Source organism: Octopus bimaculoides, chromosome 10 (genome assembly GCF_046866305.1).
Source record: "Octopus bimaculoides isolate indiv1 chromosome 10, ASM4686630v1, whole genome shotgun sequence".
NCBI lineage: Eukaryota > Metazoa > Mollusca > Cephalopoda > Octopoda > Octopodidae > Octopus > Octopus bimaculoides.
The window spans coordinates 60693133-60713755 of NC_142937.1; the positions used below are offsets into that span (position 1 = coordinate 60693133).

Sequence of the window (20623 nt, forward strand, 5' to 3'; positions counted from 1 at the left end):
GTTCTTGGGCTGCTAACAATTCAATTTTTGAAATCAACATCACTATGACTTTTTTTTTTATTTATCTTTCTTGTTACAAGCTAATATGCCTAGGTTAAACAGGTTTTTTTTTTTTTGCAAACCCGTTTCATAATAATTGTTCCAATAAAAACCCATCCCACCATGCAAGCTTGGAAAAATGGATGTGAAAGAGCAATGCTTGCACACACACACACGCGCGTGCGTGTGTGTGTGTGTGTGTGTGTGTGTGTGTGTGTGTAATTATCAATATTTAATGACTGTTTTATTATACTGACACGGGTTGGACGAGTCAGCTTTGTAGCATGCTGCCATTTTGTTTCATTTGTTTGTCAAGTCTTTAGATCTGATCTCACGAAGTCTTCCTTCGTATGCCTTTCAATTTCCCACAGACGCCCTCTACTAACTGCTTAAAGTACTTTTAGCAACCATCATATCCAATATAGGCACAGGTGTTTGACTGTAAGAAGTTTGCTTCCCAACCACCTGGTTCTGGGTTCAGTCCCACAGTATGGCACCTTGGGCAAGTGCCTTCTGCTATAACCTCGAGTCAACCAAAACCATGTCAATGGATTTAGTAGACAGAAACTGAAAGAAATCCATCATGTGTGAGTGTTTTCTCCTACCACTGCTTGACAACTGGTGTTGGTGTGTTTACGTTCCCAAAAGAGATCAATAGAAGTACCAGGCCTAAAACAAAATAAGTACTAGTGGCAATTCATTCAATCAAAATTCTTTGAGGTGGTGCCCCAGCATGGCCAGTCTAATGACTAAAACAAATAAAAGATAGAAAATATTCACAGTGGTCTCTCCATACATTTCGAATGATCATTTTGAAGCACCAGCCACTCTCTCAGTTCCCTTGCACTTTGCTTTTCAAGCAGGTTAACATTCCTCACATAAATGCATGATACTCAGCTCATTTGTTTACAGTATCTTTTATTTTTACCTCGTGCTCTTAAGTGAAAGCAGGGTATTGTAGTTGCACGTTTGTGTGTTTGCAAAATTGCTGGAAAACAGCTGAACATATTTTCACCAAATTTGGCAGAAATACTCATTGGGTGAGTGGCTCGAACTCATTATTTTGGTTTGATTATCTTCAAAACTGGTGGACAGGTGAATCAAAATGTTTTTTTTTTTCTTTATTACATATGCATAAACAATAAGCAGGGGAAATAACTCTTGATGTCATTTTGTCGAAATATGAATTCGTATGAGAATATATTTATTAATTTAAATTGTATTTTATCCTTGTGTGTGCGCAGGGTACGCATTGCCCTTCCAGTGCTTTTTTTTTTCATTTACTTGCTTAAGTCATTGGACTAAAGCCATGCTGGGACACCATTTTGAAGAGCTTTGGTTGAACAAATCGAACCCAGTACCTATTTGCCGAACTGCTAAGTTATAGGAGCATTAACAAACCAAAACCAGTGTCAAGTGATGGTGAGACACATACATGCATGTATCAACAAAATCCATTCTCAAAACTTTGGCTGGCCCAAGTCTACATTAGAAGACAGTTACCCAAGGCACCACACAGTGGGACTGAACTGGAATCCATGTGATTGGGAAGCAAATTGCTTACTATACAGCTGAATCTGTGCCTACATGTGCAGATTTTCCACATTCAGTACCCATCTCTCTCTCTACCACATAGCTCCACATTTATATGTCACACACAATCACAAGAAACAGCTCTTTCTATTCTCTGACAACTACGATTTCTAAAAAAACCACCTCCACTACTAATTAGATTGCTAACGTAACAAAAAATGCCACCCTCCTCTTTGTGAACTGACTGAGCATTTTCATGGATTTTATTTTCTGGGACTCCTATTGTTAATTACTCCTATCTATCTGAAGCCATTGTTTCCTGTCAGCTGCCAGAAAACACACAACACCTTTTGCTTGCATTGAGAACACAATATTAAGTTTCTACTTATTCTTTTCTTTTCTTTCCTCCTCCTCCTCCTCCTCTCTCTCTCTGAACGCAACTAGCAGAAAAGTTTAGAGCATTAGACAGAATCGATGTAAGATAATTTTTTTCCTTTTATCCTTTCACAGATGATAAATAAAATACCAATCCAGTACTGAGTTAATTTCTCTCTCTCATATTTTCTGTCACTCTCCTTTTCTCCAGAAGAAACTGGCTATGAAAAAGAATGGGTACTTACAAAACCCAAGACATGCTGCAAGTCACAGTACAATTCCATCAGGAGTTACAAGCCAAACACTACCTATAAAATCCTATTCAGGTATTTTTCATTCAGTTCTACCTTTTCCCCTATAACCGTTGGTTTTGCCATCCTTCTATTCCAACAGTTTTTGACATTTCAACCCAGTGTTTCTCAACCATTTTTTGCCTATGGACCCCTCTGATTCCTATTTTATTCAGATCGACCCTCTTTGCCATTTGATGTTTAAAAAACCCTATAATATTTTTCTAATTAAATATTTTTAGGAATTGTATAAAAAAGTTAAAATATTTTGTGTATTGTAAAAGTAAAACCAATTTTTTGCAGATAAATTTTAACAATAAAATCTTATATGAACCCCATGGGCCATGTAGACCCCAGTTGAGAACCACTGTTTGAACCATTCTGATGTCTCGGGAGTGCTCCACAAACTGGTCAGTCAAGCAGTGTACAGTTTGACCAATGTAAAGAGAGAGAGATCAAGAAATGAAGAAAATAACATTACTAGAGGTGCAGGTAAAGCAACACACTCACACTAGCAGTTCAGTAAAAGAGACTGATTGAATATGTATATACTAGGATTAAAAAAGAAAAAAAGCTCTGGGATTGATATTTTTAAATACAAGTTGGTGCCCCAGCATGGCTGCAGACAAATGACTAAAACAAGTAAAAGATGAAAGATATTCAATACACACATATTTAGTGAGAGATGGACAAAGGGGGTTGTTTTATAACAACTCAATTTTGAAATCAAACTATTTACAGTTTTTATATATCTTTCTCCAAGCTAACATGTCTAGGTTAAACAGATTTGTGAAATTGTATCTTTGGAAGTTTGCCATATTTGGTAATTTCTTCAGTATTCTATTATTTTTCATAACAAATAAAAGGAAACAAAAATAATTAGACTAGAATATATATATATATATATATATATATATATATATATATATATAAATATACAAACACATTTGCACATACAGAGAGAGAGAGAGAGAAAGAGAGAGAGAGAGAAAGAGAGAGAGAGAGAAAGAGAGAGAGAGAGTCGGGGATGTCACACAAGTTGTACCCAATTTCAAACTTTTATGCAGTGTGAAATAGCAAAGCCATAATCGTAAAAGCTATATTTAAAATAGAGATCAGGAATAGAATATTACATTTTATAACTAAATAAGTTGTTGAGTATGTCTGTTGTCTTTTATTCAACCACAGAATGCAGCTGGGGAGTAGGTTTACCACACAAACAGCTTTTGTGTCAAGTGACAACTTTGAAATTACATTTCCAGTTTGCTGGTCATGATTTCATTTTGCCAGTCTTCCATTGTACACTGACCCAAAGTGCCTTATCTTTTTACTTGCTTCAGTCATTGGACTGTGGCCATGCTAGGGCACCACCTTGAAAAATTTTAGTCAACTCCTGTACATATTTTTAAAGCCTGGTACTTATTCTATTGGTCTCTTTTGCCAAATCATTAAGTTACAGGATACATAAACAAACCAACACCAACTGTCAAGCAGTAGTAGGGGACGAACAAAACATATACAAGCAGATACACATACAAACATATACATGCACACACACAAGCACACACAAGCAAACACACACACACACACACATGCAAACAGATGACAGGCCTGTTTCTGCCTACTAAATCCACTCACAGGGCTTTGGTCTGCCCAGAGTTATGGTGGAAGACACTTGTGCAAGCAAAAGTAGAATTGATCTTTAAAACCAACTAGTCAAAATAACAGACTTTTCAGTTTAATTACACCTCAAAAAGTATACCCTACTCAACTGGCTAGACTACCTGTTATATATATATATATATATATATATATATATATATATATATATATATATATACAGACACACAAACACATACAGAATGCGAGAGAGCTAGGAAGGATATAAAGCACTGCTGTTTATGAATATGAATATATCTTTGGGAAAGCACATCGAGGGCATGTTCTAAATACTAAATGGAAATAGGATGTGGTCTAACATGTAATACATTTATTTGAAAAACTGACATCATTTGAACAATTAACCTAATTTGCATTTAAACGTGTCATATCTGGCCTAAATATGCTTCTTGTGTGTGAGGCTGTATCTGGCTTCTCACACCTACCTTACAATGTCATTCTAAAAATAATATCACACCATCGAAATCTCAAAGCTACAAGAAAATCCATGACTAATTCAAAACAATGTGAATAAATAGGCATAACATTTGACAGAGTAATCTAAATGCTAAAACGTTAAACAAAATCTAAGGGTAAATAATGTAAACAATGTACATAATTCCTCATCTCTTAAATATAGAACTGTAAAATCTAAGAGTGTTTGAAAGTTGAAACAATACACAAAGATAAGGGACATAACTCAATATCAGCTGACTCAAATTTTGGGGTTACATAAACAATACATATGGGAAAGTCATTCCAATAAGACCAACAAATCAGTTGCTTACTCCAAATAGCTTGAAAAACCAGATTCACTTCACTCTCAGAACTCTCAATGTTACATCAGTAAGACCCTATTATACATCTATTTAATATGCAGAACACTCCACTCAAGTAGTTTCCTTCAGCTCTACTTCTATACACGAGTGCAGGTACCTTTGTGTATGTATATATAAAACAATATAAGAATTAAAATTGCCTACAGTTCTATTACTTCACACTTGTGAGAATAGGCAAATTAAACTGTAGCTGAATTTATACAACACATACATCTATACATACAGACAGAATTACACACACACACACACAGATAGATAGATAGAACCATACAGACATATACATGTGCATGTAGATATATCTGTGTATAAATATATATATATAAAGTCAATGAACAAAATACAAATACAAACATGAATATATATATATATATATATATATATATATATATATATATATATATATATATATATATATATGCATACATATATACAAACACACATGAGTATTTGGATATGCAACCCTCACACACACACACATGCACCATGACTGCAAAGATAAATGCACACATACGCACACACAAAGACGAATGCTCCCCAAAGATATTTATAGTTAAGTTATGCTTTAGAAAATCCAAGTCTACTTGTTTGAACAGCAGAGTGCCCTAGATAATCAGAAATGTAAGTCAACTTATGTAGACAGTGTCTTCATTGCAGAGCTAATTTCTGTGAAGATGTTAACAAAGAAAATCAATAACCAAACAGAATGACAGCCACTTAAAATGGGTGCATTTGACATAACTGAACAAAATCCCAACACCCATGCTCCGAGTAATTATTGACAGCATTGAATAAATATAGAGGAAAAATACGAAAATTTGATTAAACAATGTTTCGGAATATGGCTTGATGCTGGTTTTTTTCCATAATAACATCAATTAAATAAGCTCTATAGCTACAAACACATCCAGCTAAAATAAAAGCAAACTCTAAAAATAAACAGTAAAAACAATGTTGATGCCTTTCTATGATTCCAAAAAAAGATTTACTTTAAATTAGTTAATGTTTAATTATATCATTATTGTTATTATTAACTTTAAGAGTAGGCGAAGGAGAGCCACTACTGGGTAAAAGTCTGGCAGACATTGTTTCAAAAATATAGTAGAGAGTGTGAAAGGGTGGGGGGGGGGGGAGCATAAAATTCTGTCAAGACAAAATTTTTCTTTTTCTTTGAGAAAACAAATTTCCTGATATTGCCAAGTGTGTTTTGTTTGTTTATTACACAAGTTATGAACGGTATCAGGTGTAAACACAGCTGGAATATAATCATGCAGTATTAGGATTTTAATATTTTGATATTAGGTATTGATGTGTAAGGCAGCGGCGAGCTGGCAGAATTGTTAGCATGCTGAGCAAAACACTTAGTGGCATTTCTTCTGTCTGAGTTCAAATTCCACGAAGGTTGGCTTTACCTTTCATCATTTCAGGGTCAATAAACTAAGTGCCAGTTGAGCACTGGGGTCAATGTAATCGACTTAGCCCTTCTCCAGAAATTGCTGTCCTTGTGCCAAAATTTGAAACCAATTTTGCCATGTAAGGCAGTAAGCTGGCAGAATCCTTAGCACACTGGGCAAAATCCTTAACAGCATTTTGTACGCTTTTACATTGAGTTCAAATTCTGCCAAGGTTGACTTCACGTTTCATCCTTTCAGGGATCAATAAAATAAATACTTGTAGAGTGCTGGGCTCAGTGTAATCGACTAGACGCTCTATAGCTAAGAAGTTCAAATTCGCAACCACAAAGTTCCAGATTTGGTGACACATTAAGCAAGTGCTCTCTACTGTAGTCTCAAGATGACCAATGATTAAGAAGAATTTAACAGAAAGAAATTGAGCCAAAGTGTCTATGTCATTAATTCACACCAATTAAAACCAGTGTTGTGTTATGTTGTACCAAGTTGTGTTCTGTGATGGAGAAAATTTCTCACTGTAGACAGATAGGCGTAAACACACCTAGTCAGTTTGCAGTGCCCTCACCTAAGCGAGAAATTTTCTCTATGACAAAATATAGTGAATGGCTTTCTTATAGGCTCAAATGTACCTAAAGTATGTTTGAATTGGTAACAAGTTCGAATTTAAACACATCACTGCTTAGTGCTGTCACCCCATATATATATATGCACAAGCATGGCTAGGTGCAGGTGTGGTTAAGTGGTAAGGAGTTTGCCTGCCAATTACATGGCTCCAAGTTCAGTCCTGGTGCATGTCACCTTGGGCATCTACTATAGTCCTGGTTTGACCAAAGCCTTGAGTGGATATGGTAGTCAGAAACTGAAAGAAGTTCATCGTATATATCATATATATATATATATATATATATAAAGAGAGAGAGAGAGAGAGATGTATATGAGAATGTGTTTGTGTTTCCTTGTCTTGACAATGTGTGATATTTGTAAATGTGTGTTAGTCATACAAACTGTCATTTATTTCCAATGTTCTGTAGAAACACATCTGGCTGCAGGGAAATATCACCTTGCATGGAAACAGGTGAGGGTTAAAGAAGGGCTTCTGGCTGTAGAAAATCTACCTCAAATTCCATCCAACCCATGCAAGCATGAAAAAGCAGACACTAAATAATGATGATGATATATATTACATATATTTAAGTAAATAAATCTCCTTTATCATATTTTAATAGATTTTACATATGCTTTTTCCATGCTGGGCATGGATTGGGCCTGACTTATAGTAATATTCTACAGATGGATATCCTTCCAAGTCTTTGTATGCCTAACTGCCAAGCTGTAAGATCTAATGTCTATATGGGATGTAAATAATACTGCCCAAATAGTCAATAAAAAACACATGCATGTAGGTGGTAATAGTAGGAGCACTCCGTCGGTTATGATGACAAAGGTCCCAGCTGATACGATCAACGGAACAACTTGCTTGTGAAATTAACGTGCAAGGGGCTGAGCACTACACAGACACATGTACTCTTAACATAGTTCTCAGGGAGATTCAGTGTGACACAAAGTGTGACAAGGCTGGCCCTTTGAAATACAGGTACTACTCATTTTTGCCAGTTGAGTGGACTGGAGCAACGTGAAATAAAGTGTCTTGCTCAAGGACACAACACATCGCTGGGAATTGAACTTATGAACCTACGATCATGAGCTGAATACCCTAACCACTAAGCCACAAGCCTTCACATGCATGTATACACACATAAACAATGTATGTGTGTGTATGTGAGAGAGAGAGACTTTCATACAATTTATGTCTTTTATTATTTATTTGTTAGCCATTGGACAGCAGCCATGCTGGGGCATAGCCTTGAAGGGCTTAGTCGGACATAAGTAACCCCAGTACATTTTTTCCCCTTCTTCAAGTCTAGTTCTTATTCTCTCAGTCTTTTTTTGCTGAGCCACTAAGTTACAGGGGTGTTAACAAACCAGCATTGGTTGCCAAGTGGTGGTGGGCAACAAACACAAACACACACACACACACACACACATATATGATTGGCTCCTTTCAGTTTCTGTCAACCAAATCCACTCACAAGATTTTGGTCAGCCTGGGTCGATAGTAGAAGATGCTCACCCAAAGTGTCATACAATGGAACTGAACCCAGAACCATGTGGTTGGAAAGCAAATTTCTTACCACACAGTTGAAAGTATCTTGCACTAGCACCAAACTAAGAAACATGGTTGTGAAGCAATATTTTTAGACACACTACTACAAGTGCACTTATTCACTTCACCAATATTCAAACTGGCCATATCCAGCCCAAATATTCTACCTGTTTTATGTTTAAAACAGCCAAATTCAGCCTTTCAGACCTATCTTAAAATGTCATTCTAAAACTAAACAATCATACTATTGAAATTTCAAAGACACAAGATAATGCATGATTAATTCAAAACAATGTAAATAATCATTACATTTGGTGCAGTAATCTGAATGCTAAAAGGGTGGACTGTGTTAACAAATCTGAAGCACAGCATGGAATCTATTTTCTTTCCATTTAACCACACAACTGTTAGCTAATAGACAAGTAAAATTTCCAACATGTTAAATGCTTCCTAATATTTGATGTCTAAAAAGTGAAGGAGAAAAATTTCAGTCAAGAACGGTAATGGGACAGCAATGTCTTGTGAAACACACAAGGAAAGAATGGACCATTCCTTAACGCAAGAATGACAGTAGGAATAAACCTGAAAACAAGCTGAACAAGCTTCCTACAGATCTGCTGTTTCAATCCAAGAGACTGGTTTCTCTTCAGATATTGTTTTGCTGTTACCAATGTATTAAAGTTTGTACACAAAAATATGTTTCTCATGGTTGATTGTATGCAAGCAATGCAACTAGCCTGCATAAACAAATCTCTAACAAGGGTTCAATTAAATATATCTAAAGAAGCATTATAATTAAACTTTACATTCTTAATTAGTTAAGAGTCTCATAAGAGGATTAACAAATTTTTTTTTTCTAATTAACAATGTCTTTTATCTTATATGTTTTACTTGTTTCAGTTATTAGACAGTGGCCATGCTGGGGCATCGCCTCAAAGAATTTTAGTTGAATGAATTGACCCCAGTACTTTTTTTTTAAACCTAGTACTTATTCTATCAATCTCTTTTGCTGAACTGCAAGGTTACAGGGATGTAAACACACCAACACTAGTCATCAAGTGGTGTGGGGGAGAAACACACACACATACATACATACAAAGGGTTTCTTTCAGTTTCTGCTTATGAAATCCACTCACAAGGATTTGGTCAGCCAGGGCCTATATTAGGAGACACTTACCCAAGGTGCCATGAGTGGAACTGAACCTGGAACCATGTGGTTGAGAAGCAACATTCTTACCACACAGGTACGACATTTTTCTTTTAATGAATACTGAATATGTAGTTATGTAAAAGTGCATGAGAGAGAGAGAGAGAGGGAGAGAGAGAGAAAGAGAGAGGGAGAGCGAGAGAGAGAGAGAGAGAGAGAGAAAGAGAGAGAGAGAGAAAGAGAGAGAGAGAAAGAGAGAGAGAGAGATTACAAGGCTCATTTTGCAAACTATTTCTTGAGACACAATGGACCAGTATGTCGAAAACAATTTTGAATAGCGAATACAAAATAAATATTCAGTAGTTAAGATATAATTAGCCATTAAAAAAAAAGTCAGCTACTGTTAATATGCATGAAGCTAATTAAAAAGGGGTCATGAGTAGATACATATGGCTAATTAGCATACATTTAACCTGACTGCACAAATATATCCACTGGCTCCTATGGCTAACTACTTAACTGGTTAAGTTAGCATATGTTGCTCTCTCTCTCTCTCTCTTTCTCTCTTTTGTTTATTCCTACATCAGGCAGGTAAATTAAACGATGTACCTTACTGAGAAGTAGAATACAATGCATAAATTTTCAAATATAGCTGGCTATGACAGTAACATAAGAAGGGTACATTAGATTGTATCGTTTTTTTTTTAATATTGTATTTTCAAAGATAACTACTTTTAATCTAAGTACAATGAAAGATTTAGTGCTTGAAGTAAACAGGCATATTTCCAAGTTCAGTCTCCCACTGTGTGGCACCTCAAGCAAGTGTTCTACAATCCCCTCAGGCCAACCAAAGCTTTCTGAGTGGATTTGGTAGACTGAAACTGAAAGAAGCCTGTTGTGTGTGAGTGTGCATGATTTTGTGTGTCTGTGCTTGTCTCTCCACCACTGCTTGACAACCGGTGTTGGTGTATTTGCATTCTCGTAACTTGGTGATTCAGCAAAGGAGAACAATAGAATGGGTACCAGGCTTAAAAAAAGAAGTACTGAGGTCAATTCATTCAACTAAAAATTCAAGGCAGTGCCCCAGCATGGCCGCAGTCTAATGACTGAAACAATTAAAAAAACAAAAGACATTAGATTATGAGTGACTTTGTATGTGCTATATGTAAGCTACAATGTGAAGAAGGGTATATAACCAGACATGTGCAATGGTTTGTGTACTGGCAGAGATATAAAAGCAAAGTCGAGGAATAAAATTAGCAAAGGGGGTGGAGCTAGAAACCACTGTGGTTAGAAGCATGCTGTCTAGGATGGCAGTTGGTAGTGGTGAGAGTTAAAGGATTAGCAGATGAATGGAACAACCAGTTCTAATGAAAACAAACTTCAAGACAGCTGAAGCAATTGTAATTGTAACTTCAATAGTCATGTCAGGAAACAAACTTTTGAGCATGAAAGCCTTGGCCTTTATGAAACAAAAAGCAAAAAAAGATAACCAATGCTGTTGTAGTTTTGAGATACTAGTAGCTTCATTTAATATAACAGCCTTACTAAAGCAAGCAACCAATTGTAGATAATCAGATTGGGCTAGACTCTACATTAACTTTATTTTGACAAGTCATTTATATTCTGTCAGGCATGGCTGTGAGGTAAGAAGCCTGCTTCTCAACCACATGGTTCTGGGTTCAGTCCCGCTGCATGACACCTTAGGCAAGTGTCTTCTACCAAAGTGTCGGGTCAACCAAAGCCTTGTGAGTAGATTTGGTAGATAGAAACTGAAAGGCGGCGAGCTGGCAGAAACATTAGCACGCTGGGTGAAATGCTTAGCCGTATTTCGTCTGCCGTTACGTTCTGAGTTCAAATTCTGCTTAGGTCAACTTTGCCTTTCATCCTTTCGGGGTCGATAAATTAAGTACCAGTTACGCACTGGGGTCGATGTAATCAACTTAATCCCTTTGTCTGTCCTTGTTTGTCCCCTCTGTTTAGCCCCTTGTGGGCAATAAAGAAATAAGAAACTGAAAGAAGCCCATCATGTGAGTGTGTGTGTGTGTGTGTGTGTGTCTTTATGTCTGTTTGTTCCCCACCACTGCTTGACAACCGGTTTTGGTGTGTTTGCACCCCTGTAACTTTAGTAGTTCAGCAAAAGATACCAAAGCAAAATAAGTACTGGGTTGATTCATTCAACTAAACTTTCTTCAAGGCAATATTCCAGCAGAGCCACTGTCTAATGACTGAAACAAATGAAAGATACTACAAATTCACTACTTCTAAAAGGATATAGAAATAACAAGAGCTGAGGGAAAAGAAAAGAAAAGCCATTTATAAGAAAACTTTTAGCCAAGAGGAATGCAATGAAGTTAAAAGCTGCATCAGTAAGGGCAGCTTCAACACAAACCATGTTAACGTCTATGAAATAGAGAGAAATAGAAATCTCGTGTGAAACACAATTCAACAAACAGAAGAAACAACTAATTGCAAAATACAATTTAAGGAGAGGTTTATCTATGTAAAAGGCAAGATGATAGTGGAACAACACTATACATCAACTATTAAGAGACAACAGACTGAGAAAAAGAGGTATTATCAGAAAACATTACTCAGACACCAGACAGGAAAATGGCTTATCACAAACGAGTTATCTAGATTCAATAAGTAACTTCTATGCATTAGAACCAAAGATTTTGGCACAATTCTGCAAAGAATTTTTTGTTCTTGCTTCACCCCAGATTAGTCCTGAATGAACAGATTTTATGAAAAAAAAAACAGAAAACACCCAGTCTTTTTTTTATTAGGCTAAATTATTGAATGCCTTCTTTTGAAGATAGTGAGATGTAATTTATGGAAGATGTGGCAGCGATTTTTAGCAAATGAAACAGTTGTATATAGGTGTGTTTACTATCTTAAATTGCAAGTAATACCTAGTAACTGTTTTTAGTAGATCAATTTAGCTTTAGATAAATTATCGACTTCCTTTTTAGAGCACTCTTTACAGAGCAATGACTTGATTTTGGTGACTAATCACATACTTTGGTCAATGAATTTGCACATGGTTCCAGGTTTGGTCATATATTAGTCAAACAAAAGAACTTTACTGTAATATAAGTAACAAGAAGGTACTTGGAGGGGTTGGCATTAGGAAGGGCATCCAGCTGTAGAAACCATGACAAATCAGACTGAAACCTGTTGCAGCTCCCCAGCTTACCAGTTTCCAGTCAAACTGTTCAACCCATGCCAGCATGGAAAACAGATGTTAAATGATGATGATGAACTGTTAAAAGTCCTTGTCCAACCAATCTATAGTCAAAGATGTTCTAGATCTCTCTTTTATTTAATCAAAGACGTATGTATTCTCTCTTTTATTTAAGCATATCTCTAGAATTCAATCTGCTCTTTCTTCTTTAAGACAGTAGAATGTAATTTAAGGGAGATTTAGCTGCTATTTCCAGCAGGTTACTGCATTGGCTCAGCAAGTGCTAGGCTCTTGACTATATAGTAAAAATAAAACTTCATGTTACCCTTTCGTATTACTCTTGTGCAAAGCTAATAATTCTGTTTAAATCAGCCAGTCTAGCCGTAAAAAAAAACCCAGACCATGTGTGTTTGTAGCTCAATTGTTAGTGATAGAAAGAGCAACCGCTCCTAACTGGAAATATATTGTCCAAATTAGCAAATGTTCACATGAGAAATTAGAAGTAAAAATATTGGTTTCAAATTTTGGCACAAGTAGCCAGCAATTTTAGTGGGTGGATAAGTTGATTACATGGATCTCAGTTTTCAACTTGAACTTATTTTACCAAACCTGAAAGGATGAAAGCAAAGTGAACCTTGGGGAAAATTCGAATTCGGAACATAAGAGATGGAAAAAAAATTCAGTAGGCATTTTGTCCAGGGCTCAAATGATTAAAGGACATTATTGTTAAAGGGACACAGAATAGTTAGAATGGTTAACTCTTTAGCATTTAAACTGACCGTATCTGGCCCAAATATTCTACCCATTTTATGTTTAAACTGGCCAGATCTGACTTCTGACAATTCTAGAAACAAAGAATCACATCATCGAAATCTCAGTGCTACAAGATAAAGCATGATTAATTCAAAACAACATGAATAAATAAAGCATTACAGCTGACAACGTAATCTGAATGCTGAAGGGTTAAGAAACGTTCCTGTGAGAAATTTTGCTTCAAAACACTAAACAAATAAACAGAATGTTTCCTTGGTTCTAAGAATGGAAAGAACATATCAACTGCTTTGTCTAATTTATTTTTCATCGTTAATTTTATTAAATTCTAAATACGAACATGGCTATAATTTATTTTTTAAAAAAAACCCTTTTATTAATTACTTTCTTATTCAGAAGAAACTCTGAATATCCTTTGCACAAGTTTTGGCTTAGAACCAAGAAATGATTTAAACACCAACATTACTAAAAGATACAGGATAATAATGCAAGAAATTTCATTTCTGCTGTATGAGTCACAGAAATTAACTAGACATCATATAAGAAGCATTGATTGATGGTGGTCAGATGAAAGTTTTGGACTAAATCTAATGTACATTCATCCAGCTGAATGAAAATACATGGAAGAACCATATATTATTATAATATATATATATATATATATATATATATGAGAGAGAGAGAGAGAGAGAGACCCACACACAAAAGCTAGCCTAAAATACAGATGGAAAAAAAACTAGTTTTCTATTTTAGGAAAATTTATGTAATATTTTCTGTAGCATATGACAGCAATCTGGCAAACTGAAAAAAAGTACTAGATTAAAAATGTCTGATTTCAAATGCAATGGCAGTCTAACTAGATTTATATTCCAATGTGGGTAATAAAATATATTGCAGTAATACATTGGGGATTGGCTCTACTGGCTGTATCTCTTCCACTGCAAAAATTGGCACTTTACTAAGTTCAAAGAAATCAATGAACAGAGTGAAACAAATGGAAAATAAAGCATAGGGGAGAGGATTCAACATACAAAAGGAATGATTTGAAAACAAATAACATCTCATTCTATCTATACCAGCATGAAAGAAAAAGGGTTTATAAGGTAAATTAAATGGCTTATAAAGTAAATTGTTGGATGTGTGTGTGTATGAGTATGTATGTATGTATGTATCCAACATGGTTGACAGAAAGTGTAGGAAACCCATTTGTGTGTGTGTTTGTCCCCCACAACCACTTGACACCTAATGGTGTGTTTACCTCCCCATAACTTAGTGGTTTGGTAAAAGAGATTGATAGAGTAAGTACAGGGTTTTAAAAAAATCAAGTACTGGAGTTGATTCATTTGACAAAAAGTTCAAGGTGGTGCCCCAGCATGGCCACAGTCTAATAATTGAAAGAAATCCAAGATAAAAGATATAAATATGCACGCACATATGCACACACACACAAACATATAAGGTGGTGGATCTTTGTTGCTTGATGATGAGGATTCAGTTGTTCAATCAACCAGATATGATGCTTTTGAATTAACATGTAAGTGGCAGAGCATCCTACAGACACAGATGCATGTACCCTTAACATAATTCTCAGGTGGAATTAGGGTGGCCCAGTGTGTGAAGAGACTATCATTTCGATTACACAAACAGTTCATCTGATAGGCTTCTATACAATTTCCTGCATCTATTACACACAAACACACACATATATATGGCTGTGCGGTTAAGAAGTTTGCTTTCCAAATAAAAAGGGTTTTAAGTTCAACCCCATTGCATAGCACCTTGGGCTTACCAAAGACTGGTGAGTGAAAGTGGAAGATAGAAACCAAAAGAAGCTTGTTGCGTGTGTGTGTGTGTGTGTGTGTGTGTGTGTGTGTGTGTATGCGTGTGTACATAAATGAGGTGTGTGTGTGTGTAAACACACATGCTACCACACACCGACCATCTTCACACTCTCCTGTCCCAGAAAGCACTTTCTCTTCCTCCAACTTCCAATTACTTCAGAAATGTAACCGCACGTGGACTGTTGGCAATTTTTCCACCTTCCTTCTTTCCCTTTGGACTTTTCTGTTTTTCCTGTTTCCAACAAAGAACTATGCTCAAAACGTAAAACAACAACTCTCTTCTTTCTCCGAGCATCATACTAATACATTGTTTGTGCTACATCCTCACATTTGTTTGTTTTCCTGTCTGTTTTTTAATTGATTATATATATATATATATATATATATATATATATATATATATATATATATATATATATATATATATATATATATATATATATATATATATGTGTGTGTGTGTGTGTATACACACACACACAATTTTTTTATTAAGCTGCAAAAACATCACATGATGTTTTTGCAGCTTTGAAAAAAAGTATATTACTCTACCTTTGGTATTTGAGTACTATTTTTTTCCACCCTGTTTTGCATTTATGTATTTACTTGTGTGTGTACACACACACATATAATACAAGTATATGTGTAGGGACGGTGTTTCTTTTTCCTTGTCTTGTCATCAAAAGATAGTTATAAATAAGTGTCATTGTCATACAAGCTGTGTTGTTTGTTTGCAATCTTTCAAGAAAACCTGTTCAGCTATGGAGAGATATCACCTTGCTTGGAAACAGGTGGACGTTGATAACAAGGTCATCCGGCCACAGAAAACGTGCCTCAACGCATTCCCTCTGATCCATGTAAGTATGAAAATCATCAACATTCAACATCTGTTTTTTCCATGCTGGCATGGAATGGACGATTTGACAGGAGCTGGTAAGGCCGAGAGCCATACCAGGCCCTTATCTGTTTTGGCATGGTTTCTACACCTGAATGCCCTTCCTAATGCCAACCACTTTACAGGGAGTACTGGGTACTTTTTACATGGCATCAGCACCAATGCTTTTTACATGGCACTGGGTGTTAAAACAATATCTAAACACACACACATATATACACATAAACATACTTATACATATATTAACACACATATATATGTAGACATACATATGTACACATACATACATACACACACATGCATGATTTAGACCTCCCCCATAACTAGGAGAGAGGAGAAGAGCACAACTCATGCATTGTAGTAGCAAGAAGTAACACAACAAGTTATTAAATTCAGCACATCATATCAAAAACTTCTGGCAAATACTTGCATCACAGTTGACTTCACTACAGTTACAAAAGGACTATGTGCTACTCTTAAACCAGACAATGGACTAAATCAGTGGTTCTCAATCAGGGTCCATATATGATTTTTTGGGTGGGTCCACATAACAAAATAATAAATTGGGGATCCACAATAGTATTGTAAGGACCCCTGAAAAAATTTTGTTTTAGATGTGTATATTGGTTTGTATTGCAAGAAACTGCTAGGTTTCTTTCTCTAACATTATACTTAGTTCAATCTAAACAAGTTAATGTGTGAAAAACAAAATAGGAATTTTGTAAGAAGTTTCAATAAAACTAGTTTTTAAACACTGAATGGCTATAGGGATCCACCAGAATAAAATAGTAATCAAAGGGATCTATAAATAAAAAATGGTAGAGAACCCCTGGGCTAAATAGACAACTTGAGATTAAGTACAGTCTATCTAAAGGATTTCCATACCGTTTCCATCCATTGAAATTCATTCACAAGGCTTGGGTCAACTTGAAGAATATGGTAGAAGGCAATTGGCAGAGATATTTTACTGTGAAATTGAACCTAGATGTAATTATTTTTTATCTTTTACTTGTTTCAGTCATTAGAATGAGGCCATGCTGGGACACTGCCTTGAGGAATTTTAATTAATGAATCAATCCCACTACTTATTTTTTTTTTTTTAAACCTGGTACTTTTGATCTGTTGCCAAACTAAGAGGAACATAAACACACCAACACTGGTTTTCAAGTGGTGGTAGGGGACAAACACATACACAACAGGCCTCTTTCAGTTTCTGTCTACCAAATTCACTCACAAGGTCTTGGTCAACCCAAGGCTATAGCAGAAAACACTTGCCCAAGGTGCCATGCGGTGGGACTGAACCCGGAACTATGTGGTTGGGAAACAAACTTCTCACCTCAGAGCCATGCCTACAGAATGATTTTCTTAACACTCCATCAGGAAGATCATTCTTTCAAATAACAAGAATGGTTCTTGAAACCAAAAGTGAAAAGATAAAGAGTCAGCATAGAAAAATGCAGAACAGTTCCATCTTTCTATCTTCTTATGTTTAATACAACAAAGTTAAGCCTTTCCTCCTCGAAGTGAGTACTCTGTGTTACATACATGGGTTGGTTACAACAACTATATTGTCATCTCACCACAAATTCACAGCTCATATCAATGTGAAGAGAAATCAATATTAAAACAGATAGAAGAATAACATTACCTGTTTATTTAATATTAACAGAGCTTGTTTAAAATATGAGAAACATATAAATAAATAACATTTTTCTTTATGTTTATGAATTTGTTTTGCAAGATTCCTGGACTAAACAAGACAGGAAAAAATATGTGAATGGAAGACTTGCTGAAAAGGTCACAGATGTGTGATGAAAGATTTCCAAACAATGGACATAAGATAAAATAAGAACAATAATAAATGAGTGAAGAACAAATACTGTAAATCCTCAAGTATAATCTGCACTTTTTTCCCAAAATTTAATGGTCAAAATTTCTCGTGCATACTATATACAAAGTTAAAAATGAAAAATATTTTCTAAGCAAAATTTTCTAAATGATAAATATGTAAAGGCAATTTACTTAATATTTATTTTTCACTGACATTATTACTGTTATTTCTTTATTTTCTGCAAACAAAGTGCACAAAAAAGCTATACATTTGCATTATATTATATGTACAATAACAATAAAGGACGTTACCGTATATACGTTTACATACCAAGGACATTATATAGACCTCTTTGACTTCAAGTTAGAGAAGGGGTACGTATTATACACAAGGTTTAGGTTTATCAGAGATGCAGCTCCCTAAAAATCCCCTGCATATTATATTCAAGGGCGGACTATACTTGAGGATTTACGGTATATAGTGTGTTGATTTGACAAAAAAGAAGTAAGGAATGACTATCCCAATATATAACAATAACATTTTTTTCGTTTTTCTTCTAAAACAGTGTTTCTCAACAATTTTTTTTTTACTTACGGACCCCTTTCATTCCTATTTTACTCGGATGGACTATTCTAGCCATTTGATATTTTAAAAAAAAATCATATATTTTTATAATTAAATATTATTAGGAATTGTTTAAAAAAAAATTAAAATATCTTGTGTATTGTAGAAGTATAAACAATTCATATCTCATAAATTTTAACAAAATCTTATACGGACCCCCCAGGGATCATATGGACCCTGGTCGAGAACCAAACCACTGTTCTCAAACAATGGCAGTTAACATGTCAGTTCTATGACTTGATTTCTGTAAACTAAATTTACAAAATAATAAGTAGTAGAATTAGAATTAAAATTATTCGACATCACTGATTAAAATTTTTTTTCTTTTCTCTTTTTTTTTTTGTCTTGAAGTGGAGTTGAAACGAAAAATGAGATAAGTGTTGACAAATAAAAGACTCATGCTGCTACTTGCTTCAAGTCAAACATTCATTAAAACTGGAACTTCTTAAAAGATTATGTATCACAGTAACCTCATGATGATGAACACAGTAACAAAACAGACAACAATGAAGAAAAGAAAAAAAAATATACAAAAATACAGACTAGCCACATTGCCATCAATATACATGAGGGGGTGCTGAAAAGTTCCTGGCTTTAAGGGTATCACAAAAGGCCTGGTTGGAGACCCAACCTTCTGAGTTCTTGTACAGGGTTCAGAAAAACTGAAGAGCAGCTGCAATAAGTACGTAAATCTAAGAAGGGAATATGTTGAATAAAATCATAATTAACTGATCTTACTGTATTTTCTTTTACCCAAAGCCAGGAACTTTTCAGCACCTCTAATATATATATATATATATATATATACATATATATATATATATACATATATATGTGTGTGTGTGTGTGTATATATATATATATATATATATCTTTTACTTGTTTCAGTCATTGGACTGAGCCATGCTGAGGTACAGTCTTGAAAGATTTTAGTTAAACAAATTCCTTGCGGTACTTATTTTTTTAAAGTCTGGTACTTATTCTATAGGTTTATTTTGCCAAACTGCTAAGTCACAGGCATATATAAACAAATCAACACCAGTTGCCAAACAGTGGGGGGTACAGACACAAAGACACACACACACATGCATATGTTTAGGTATGTATGTACACAATAGGGGCTTCTTTTAGTTTCTATCTACCAAATCCACTCACAAGACTTTGGTCAACCTGAGACTATAATAGAAGACACTTGCCCGAGGTACCATGCAGTGGAACTGAGCCCAAAGCCATGCTGCTGGGGAGCAAACTTCTTACTACACAGCTTTACATATTGGTGTGGTTTGAATGGGTCTACTTTTCACCATTATAATCTGTGATACTTGGCATCCTAAAATATGACAGCATCAATTCTTAGATGCCCCAGTTCCCTATAGGTGAACCTAATTCTCAATGACTGAAGCTAATTACTCTTTCAACTCATCCCTTCCCACACGTCATCCTTTCACAGGTGCTATCTCACCCAGCATTTACCGACTGCTTCCACAAATCCCTCAGCTCACATCTTCAACTTCTACAGGAACACAACCACAGGAACTGTTTCCACGAAGTCCTCACTAGCTAGTGACTTCAATGCCCAATCAGCCTCTCAGCAAACTTGTGCTCTCTCTTTCATGAAGGTTAACATTCTAGATCCAATAGATTGCGCTAGACACATTGAAAACTAAACAAGTAAAACTACAGGTTTTATCTCTACTTGAGCAGAAAAAGTGGCAGCAAATTGACTAGTTTCTGTTTTAATTTTCTTTTACCTTCATCTTCTGTCCACAGAGAAATTAGTAGTTTATAGCTATTTATCATATATACAATCTAGGACTCAGCTAAACTACATTTCAAATTATTGAAAAGCAATGAGTAGACTACAAATGAATGAATTAATTTACTCCATGATATCAGTGTGTGCCTCATCATCATTTGATATCCGTTTTCCATGCTGGCATGGGTTAAATTGTTTGACAGAAACTGGCAAGGCCAGGATTCACACCAGGTTCTATTGTCTGTTTTGGCATGGTTTCTACG

General features: G+C 35.4%; 1 protein-coding gene and 1 long non-coding RNA gene across 4 annotated transcripts in view; one reads left to right on the plus strand and one right to left on the minus strand.

Moving 5' to 3' along the window:
- Window positions 1-20623, minus strand: part of LOC106880026 (WD repeat-containing protein 48) — a 142239-nt gene that overhangs the window by 93950 nt on the left and 27666 nt on the right. The window lies entirely within an intron of this gene.
- On the plus strand, window positions 1798-19336 carry LOC128248909 (uncharacterized). Of its 2 annotated transcripts, XR_016243428.1 has the most exons (3): window positions 1798-2273; window positions 16001-16111; window positions 18956-19336. It is a non-coding gene; the product is annotated as an uncharacterized LOC128248909 (long non-coding RNA). The 2 variants fall into 2 exon arrangements; XR_008265062.2 differs by lacking the exon at window positions 1798-2273 and having other exon boundaries at window positions 15891-16111.